This window comes from Echinops telfairi, unplaced genomic scaffold (assembly GCF_000313985.2).
Source record: "Echinops telfairi isolate 266 unplaced genomic scaffold, ASM31398v2 ScPeMD7_10;HRSCAF=50, whole genome shotgun sequence".
NCBI lineage: Eukaryota > Metazoa > Chordata > Mammalia > Afrosoricida > Tenrecidae > Echinops > Echinops telfairi.
In genome coordinates, this window is record NW_022103907.1 from 8,475,408 (window position 1) to 8,483,168 (window position 7,761).

At 40.8% G+C, this 7,761-nt stretch overlaps 1 non-coding gene across 1 annotated transcript; it reads right to left on the reverse strand.

The window, feature by feature from the left end:
- Positions 1-928: 928 nt before the first annotated feature.
- Positions 929-1,143, reverse strand: LOC115868461. Its single transcript, XR_004045611.1, has one exon. It is a non-coding gene; the product is annotated as a small Cajal body-specific RNA 16 (non-coding RNA).
- Positions 1,144-7,761: the final 6,618 nt, after the last annotated feature.

Consider the following 7,761-nt stretch of genomic DNA (forward strand, 5'->3'; position numbering starts at 1 on the left):
TGTTTAATTTGTTTAGTTATCTCTTCTGATTTTTCTATTTTATCAATCTGTCTAGTGGTTTGTCTATTTTATTGATGATTTCAAAGAACCAACTCTGGTTTTGTTGATTCTTTCTCCTGTTTTACCATTTTCTATTTTATTTTTTGCCCTGATCTTTCTTTCTTTCTTTTTGATAACTGTGGATTCTTTTGTGCTTCCTTTTCTACTTGTTTAAGTTATTAGATTAGGAGATTGTTTTGTACTTTACACTTTTATAATGTATACATTTGTTGTTATCAGTTTTCCTCTGAGTATTGATTTTGTAATGTTACATTTTGACATGCTATGTTTTAATTTTCATTTGATTGCAGACATTTTTTAAATTTCATATTTGACTTCAATTATGATTCAATCATTTATAAGCAGTCTACGTACTTATTCGTTTTGGCTAGCGTATTCTGTTGTTGGTTCCTGGCTTCATAATGTTATGGCAAAAATAAATGCTCTTTACTGTTTCAATCTTTTAAAATTGGATGAGACTTTCCCCCTCAGCATCTAGTCAATGAACAAGCATTAAGAATAATCGTGAGGATGTCCCAGGAGTAGAGAGTGATTTTGGTTGTTGTACAAAGGGTCACAATGAATTAGAAGTGACTGGATATCACCTAACACCAATAGCAACGTATTGTCTATTCTGGAAAACAATTCCTGTGTTCTAGAAAAGAATGTGCATTATTTTGTACTGGGTAGAGTACTCTATGCATTTATGTTAGGTCCAATTGTTTACAATTCTATGTAAGTTCCCAGGGTGCTTGTTGATCTTTATAGCTGTTTTGCCTAAATTTGAAAGTGCCATGTCCTCCCATCTTCTTGTGCAGTCATCTGTTTCTTTCCTTTTGATCAATATTTATTTTATGTATTCATTGTTTATCATTTCATATATTTTTTACCCTGTTTACAGTTCCTACATGATCATCAAACTACTACTAGAATGTTCACACCTGTCACTGCAAGTTTCAAACCCAGGGGAGTTCCCTGAGCATTTGCTTTAGGCCGGGGTGGGGGTGGGGGGGCTCTCTGGAGTTTCATAGATTTTTATGATTGTTATAGCCTCTAGTTTGTTTGGCCCTCTCATCTCTGATAACACACCTTTATTCAGTCTATTTCTGGGCATTTATTGATATCATTGGGTTCTAGGTGTCCAATAAATTTAATGTTCAGTACCTTAATTGAATCTTATACAGTTTGGGGGTGGGGGAGAATTTGTTCATTTTTCCTGGTTCTTTCTTTTGTCTTTGCAGAAGCAGTCAATTATTTTATGTGACTCTTGTAGTTGAAGTCTTTAACTCCCACCCAAAAACCTTTCCCTGCAAGGGTCTAGTAAGAAGGTAGGGCAATATAGTGATAATATTGACAGGTGAGTAATTTTGAACAGAAGTCCCTGGCATGACCCTGCTGTAAATAAAAGAAGCTCTCTGAAAAGCAGGATGAGAGATCTTATTACCAGCAAGATCCTGGAGTGAAGCATATCCTCTGAACCAGAGATGCTTTTGCCCTGAACCTCCTGGATCCAGGGAACAGCTGTAATGTCAGAGGAGTAGCAGCAGAACCAGGAGCCTGTGGATTAAACAAAGTGGTGGATTTCCTACTCTGTGGAACAAGTAAAGCCGAGTGTTTTTGTGCAGGAGGCTGGCTTGTGGAGTGGGGCATCTCTGGGCAATTAAATGGGGAATCCAGGCTTGCTGGTTCATGGAAGTGGAGTCTGGCACCATTGGGTTGAGTAGGGTGCCTGTGGGCATTTAATTCTGGGAGCTGGGTTTGCTGACCGACAGAGCTTGAGCTTACGGCCTTCGGGTTGAGGCTTCCAGCAGAGGGGTAGACTCCATTGGACATTTATTAGTAAACCTGAAATAATCTGGTAACATGTCCTGATAAACTATCATTCTGAGCATTTCTCACTGGCATTGCAATCTATTCGCCTCCTTAAAAACTCTTTAATCATGATTTTTTGTTTTAAATGCTGTGTTGTCCTTACAATGCATATTAGAACCCAGAGAAGTAAATTAGAGAACATGAATTTAGACAGCACAACATTGATTCTTGATATTGTCTGTTATTTTGCAAGGATTCAGAGAAACGGCAATTGACAAAGAAGTTTCGCTTTCCTGTGGTGATGGTGTGGGACTCCGGATGCCTTTCCCTCGTGAGCAGCCCTGAGCATCTGCTCCCGTTTACCTTGCCCCTGTTCGTCTTCCTTTTCCCTCTAACTGAGGTGCCTTGCTATCCTACTAGTCCCAATGCTGCCCGTCCTGAGCCTCAGCAGGATTCAAGTACTCCCATGCAGCTCCAAGATCTCTCTTTCCCCTCCTCTAATTGTACTGCAGAAGAAACCCCACCAACAGCTTCTAACACCTTAAGATGATAAAGCTCTTGTACGCTGTGCCATCCGCTCGCTGCCAACTCATAGGACAAGGTAGAACCGCCCTTATGAATTTCTGAGATTTCAAATTTTTACAGAAGTAGGAAATCCCTTCTTACCCATTGGGCAGCTAACAGCAAGGTCAGTAGTTCAATCCACGGTGGTTCCACAGGAGAAAGATGGGGCTTTCTACTGCCTCTAAGAGATACCATCTTGAAGAGCCACAGGGACAAGTTGACCCTGTTTTATAGAGTCTTTATGAGTCAGGATCTAGTCTGTGGCCGTGAATGAGTGAAAAAGAAAAGGGTTAGAACTTCCTTAAAATGCTTCCGGTTGCTGCTGCAGGATCAGCGTGTTACCCGGGCTTATCCCAAAATGACTGTGGTAAGTAAGTGCTCTGATAGTAGCAGATAAGATATCCATGCTTCTACGCTGACCCCAACTTTCCTATACCTCAGGTCCTCTCAGTAGTCCTGAGATCTCAGGCTATCCTTGTTTATTTTTCATTGTTCAGTAGGGCAATTGCCAGTGGAGTCCACTCATTTTTCCATCTTGCCCCCCTTTCCTAACTGAAACTCAATAGTACCTACCATCTATCTGATGATATATAGGTAGATTAGAATATATGGTTTATAAGACTATGACCCATGGCTATACTGTAATGAATTATGGGAGGTACATTATGTAACAGGTGACAGCAGTCAGTGCAAACAACCACAATTCCAACTGTATCCCCAAGGCTCACAACAGTTGTCCATATGTCGCATGTACCATCTGCTAGGGGAGAAAAGAGAGCTTAGTCATTACGCTATCTGATCTAACCATGTAAAGTTCTTAGCAGAGGACATAGACTATACTACTTATGCTAGCCCCTATAATTGATTAATAACCCAATATTTTGTATATCTGCTCAACATGTGGCCTTTCTCATATACATAACTATGTGCTTCTACTGAGTATCAAATGCCAATTATTGGACCCAAAAGAATATTTCAACTCAAAGTGGATAAGAGCTATATGTGTAATGCTAAAGATTGCTTCATAAATAGTAAACTAATGATTGGAACGGTATATTCAGTGTTAGTCATTGATATATGAGCTGTAATCCATACATTTTCACCCCTTTATGACAGAAATGCAGCTGATAATTATTTTCTTGATAGAAATACATGCATTTAGTGTCCCTGTAAATACAGCATCATGATTCAATGGTGTCCAATTACAGAGGAATCACTTCAGTTTCTTTCATACTTCCACTTCCATTATTCGGGTGGCAGGTCTCCTGGATAATGTATCAAATACCACGGGGTTCTATCTTGGCCAGATGGCCTCATTCGCCAACAATTCAAATTAAGGTGACGTAGCCTTAGAGTGAAGAAAATGAATTGATTTGACAGTGCTCTATTAAATCAATTTAGGCTACCATAAAAGTAGCTGTAAAAGGATTTTCAGTACTTTATGTCTGCTAGAATTCTATGACTAGTACCTCTTGAGAAAATTGCAGTTTCCTTTATATCAATATAGAAAGCTGTGCCGTGTTCCTTTCCTCCCCACCCCCTACCACTTTCACTTACAAAGGCCTGCCCCTAGAAAAACCCAACAAAATATCAAACTTTTCATTTCTGGGATCCCAAAAATGAAATTTCTGAGTAACTGTGGTGTTTTATACTAATTTATTTTACTTTGAATGGCTTTTATGAAATACTTTTGAATTATTCTTTTTACCTTCCACCACATACATTATTTTATTTCACAGTAGATCTAAGAGTTTCTGGTTGGAGTAGTGGTCAAGAACTCAGCACCTAAATTAAAGGCAGGACATTTCAGCCTCCAGATCCAAGTACCAGGAGAAGTATTAATTTGCTCAAATAATGACATCATATCTGGAACGGCAGCTGCATTTAGAGTCATCACCTGGTTAAGTTTACAATAATCCACTGTCATTCTCCAGGATCCATCTGTCTTTTTTACAGGCCAAATAGGCGAGTTAAATGGGGATGTGGTAGGAATCATCACCCCTGCATCTTTCAAGTCTTTGATGGTGGCACTGATCTCTGCAATCCCTCCAGGAATGCGGTACTGCTTTTGGTTTACTGTTTTCATAGGCAATGGCAATTCTAATGGTGTCCACTTGGCCTTTCCTACCATGATAGCTCTTATTCCACATTTCAGGGATCCAATATGGGGGTTCCGCCAGTTACTAAGTATGTCTATTTCAAGGAGGCATTCTGGAACTGGGGAAATATCCACAAGATGTGTTCGGAGGCCCACTGGACCCACAGTGGGGCAGACCTGAGCTAAAACTTTACTTTCATAAGCTCCCACTCTGACTGGAAGACTTTCAAAACACTTTGGGTCTCCTGGAACTAGTATCAGTTCCGAGCCAGTGTCCAGTAATTCCCCAAAAGTTTGATTATTTCCTTTCCCCAATGTACAGTCTTGTGAAAAGCCGCAGGTCCCTTTGGGGAAGGCTAGAAGAAAGACTAACAGTATAAAACTTTGGTGATGTATCAGGGTCCTCCTTCAAAGGGACCTGGCCGTCCCCTCATTCATGAGGTTGTGGGCATGTAAACTGGCTCAGGTCTGCTCATCTGATCTAACATTCTTCCACCTGTATAGATCACATAAATATTTAGTAGGTTTCCCATGTATTTCACTCCTAAGGACATCGTGGCTAAGTAGCCAGTGCCATAAGTCCACACGAGACAGGTTGCTTCAATTACTATGGAAACCTTGTTGCCTATTCTAACCACATCCACGCTGTCTCTGTTAATTCAGTATTGACACCTGTCCTCAACCACCATGGGGACCAATCAGCCCCATTGTGGGCAAATGTCAGTTTGCTTAGGGCAGTACCCACTGTTAATCCTGGTGCACATAAAATAGCAATTACAGGAGTCTTAAGAGATGCTGGGGCCCACTTCACAAACTTGTTCCTTATGGTTGTGGTGAAGGGTATGTCCTCAGGACACCCCCTTTTTGGGTCTATGGGAGTACCCTGATAGATCCATTCCAACATACCAATTTCTCTAAGCTTTTGGATGACTTCCTCTACAGTGTACCATGGTAGGTCAGGTACTTCAAGTTGGTCCAATCTAGGTCATCTGCCAGTCCATGCTTCATTGAACCAACCAAATAAAGAATTAGATTCTCTCTTAGCCTCTCTCGCAGAGACATTGAAAGAAGAGTCTGTGCTTAGGGGTCCCACATCCAGAAACTTAGACCGGTCTAATATTACATTTCGTCCACCAGTATCCAACACCCTTAGTAACCATTCCCAGGGATATTCCCCAGGCTTCTGCTTGTATGTATTTGAAAACTTGAACATATCTTTGAGAGTATAGTGCGCTTCTTCTTGGGTAATCATCTCAATCTCACCTTTAGGAACTTTCTGAGCATTAATTTTATTTACAGATCTAGAGGAAAAATGGGTAGTGAGGGCGTTTCTCTGTTGCTCTGAGCAATATCTTGTAAGGCATCTCCCTCTGGCAATGCTACAGATGCAGCCCCACCTGGCATTTCAGCTTGAACAGTTTCGTTAATCTGCTCGGGTATAGGTTGTTTTATTAATAGTGGATTAATACCTTCAGCAGGGAGGAGTTGATCTATTGACTGGGGTGGCTCAATCGTTTCTAGGGGCTCAATATCCTCCTCTTCTGGATCATCAGCCCATATGTTCCCAGCCCGTGTTTCAGGGTCCCAACTTTTTCCAATCAGTGCCCTCACTTTAATAACAGACACTGCTCTAGATCTGCAAGTCAGCTGATGTTGTAATTAAGCCACTCACATGATGAGACTCTGGACCTGGTTCTCAGCAATGTCAGCTCTATGACTAGAGGAGAGAAGGCTCTCCTTTGCAGCACAGGTAGGAGCCTTTAGGTCCATTATTCAGCACTTGAGGTCCACTTCTGAGGTTCTGAGATCATTGCTTTCCTTAATCACACTTTCCATTGTAAGGAGGACCAGCCAATTAGCTTCCCTACACTTGTCCTCCTGACAAAACTGCTAGAAAATATCAAACATATGGTCACCCAGAGCCTCTCCTTCAACCAGCACTTCATCTATTGGCAGTGATACTGTAGATATTAGCTTGTTGCTTCACACCACAGATTAGTAAGAGTGGCAGACTCATCCATGTCTTTGAGTGTAAAAATAGCATTATCAGTGCTATTAAGCCTAATCAGGCTGACGAGCCAAATTAAGAAGCCTATATTTATGATTTTATTTCTCTAGAAATACTCCTGGTACCAATTATGTTAGACAGGGTTCTCTAGAGAAACAAAACTGGGACACAATAGTACAAAAGTCTCAGTGCAACTCACTCCCGTGAGATAGTTGTGAGACACTGGCAGTCCTTCAAGACTTGAGGGCCGCCAGGTAGTCCTCTGCAGAGCAATTCATGCTATCTGGGTACAGGCAGCAAACAGCAAGGCAGCTCACCAACAATCAGCCAGATGACAGGGTCTGGCAGTCCCCAGCTCAAGTGATGTATACTCCATTAGTGTGGCGAGGCAGGTCTTGAAGGAACCTCAAACTACAGCGATGCAGTTAGGTGTCCCACAGGTAGTGTAGCTTGCAAATATAGGAAAAGAATAAGCTAAGGCAGTGGCACACTGGTCTGATCATCAAAGAGCAAGAGACAAGATAGGCCAGGCTTGCCAACCCATTTATCTCTCAGCCTTCTATTAATCCCACATGTGTTCATTGGCCATGTTGACACAATAAACCTACCTATCACAGGCAGCAAACCAGTTGTTAAACTATTTGAATCCCACCCCTGGTTGTATCCTTTAACCATACTATATGAAGAAGAACAAAGTATTAGAGTCAGAAATATACAGTTGACACAACCTTAGTTGGTGAATGCAAAGAAAACTTGAAGCACTTACCAATGTCAAATAAAGATTGTGAATTTAATATGGATTGTACCCTAACTTAAAGAAAAGAACAATCCTCACAAGTGAACTAAGAAGCAAAATTATGATAAGAAACTTCTGCCATTGTCAAGGATTTTACTTTATTTGGATCAGTAATCAATATTCATAGAAGCAGTAGTCAAGAAATCAAATGATGCTTGACATTAAATTTTTTTCTGCACAAGATTTCTTCATTGTGTTAAAAGACAAAGATATCACTTTGAGGAATAAAGCGCACCTGACACAAATGATACTGTTTCGGGGAACTTTCTATGTATTCAAAAGCAGGACCATGAATAAGAAAGACCAAAGAAGAACCGATGTCTTTGAATTATGGTTTTGGTTGAGAACACTGAATAGACCATGAATTGTTAGAAGAACAGACCAATCTGTCTTGGGAGAAATGAAGCCAGAACACTTTGCAGAAGCTACGAGGGTGCGATTTCA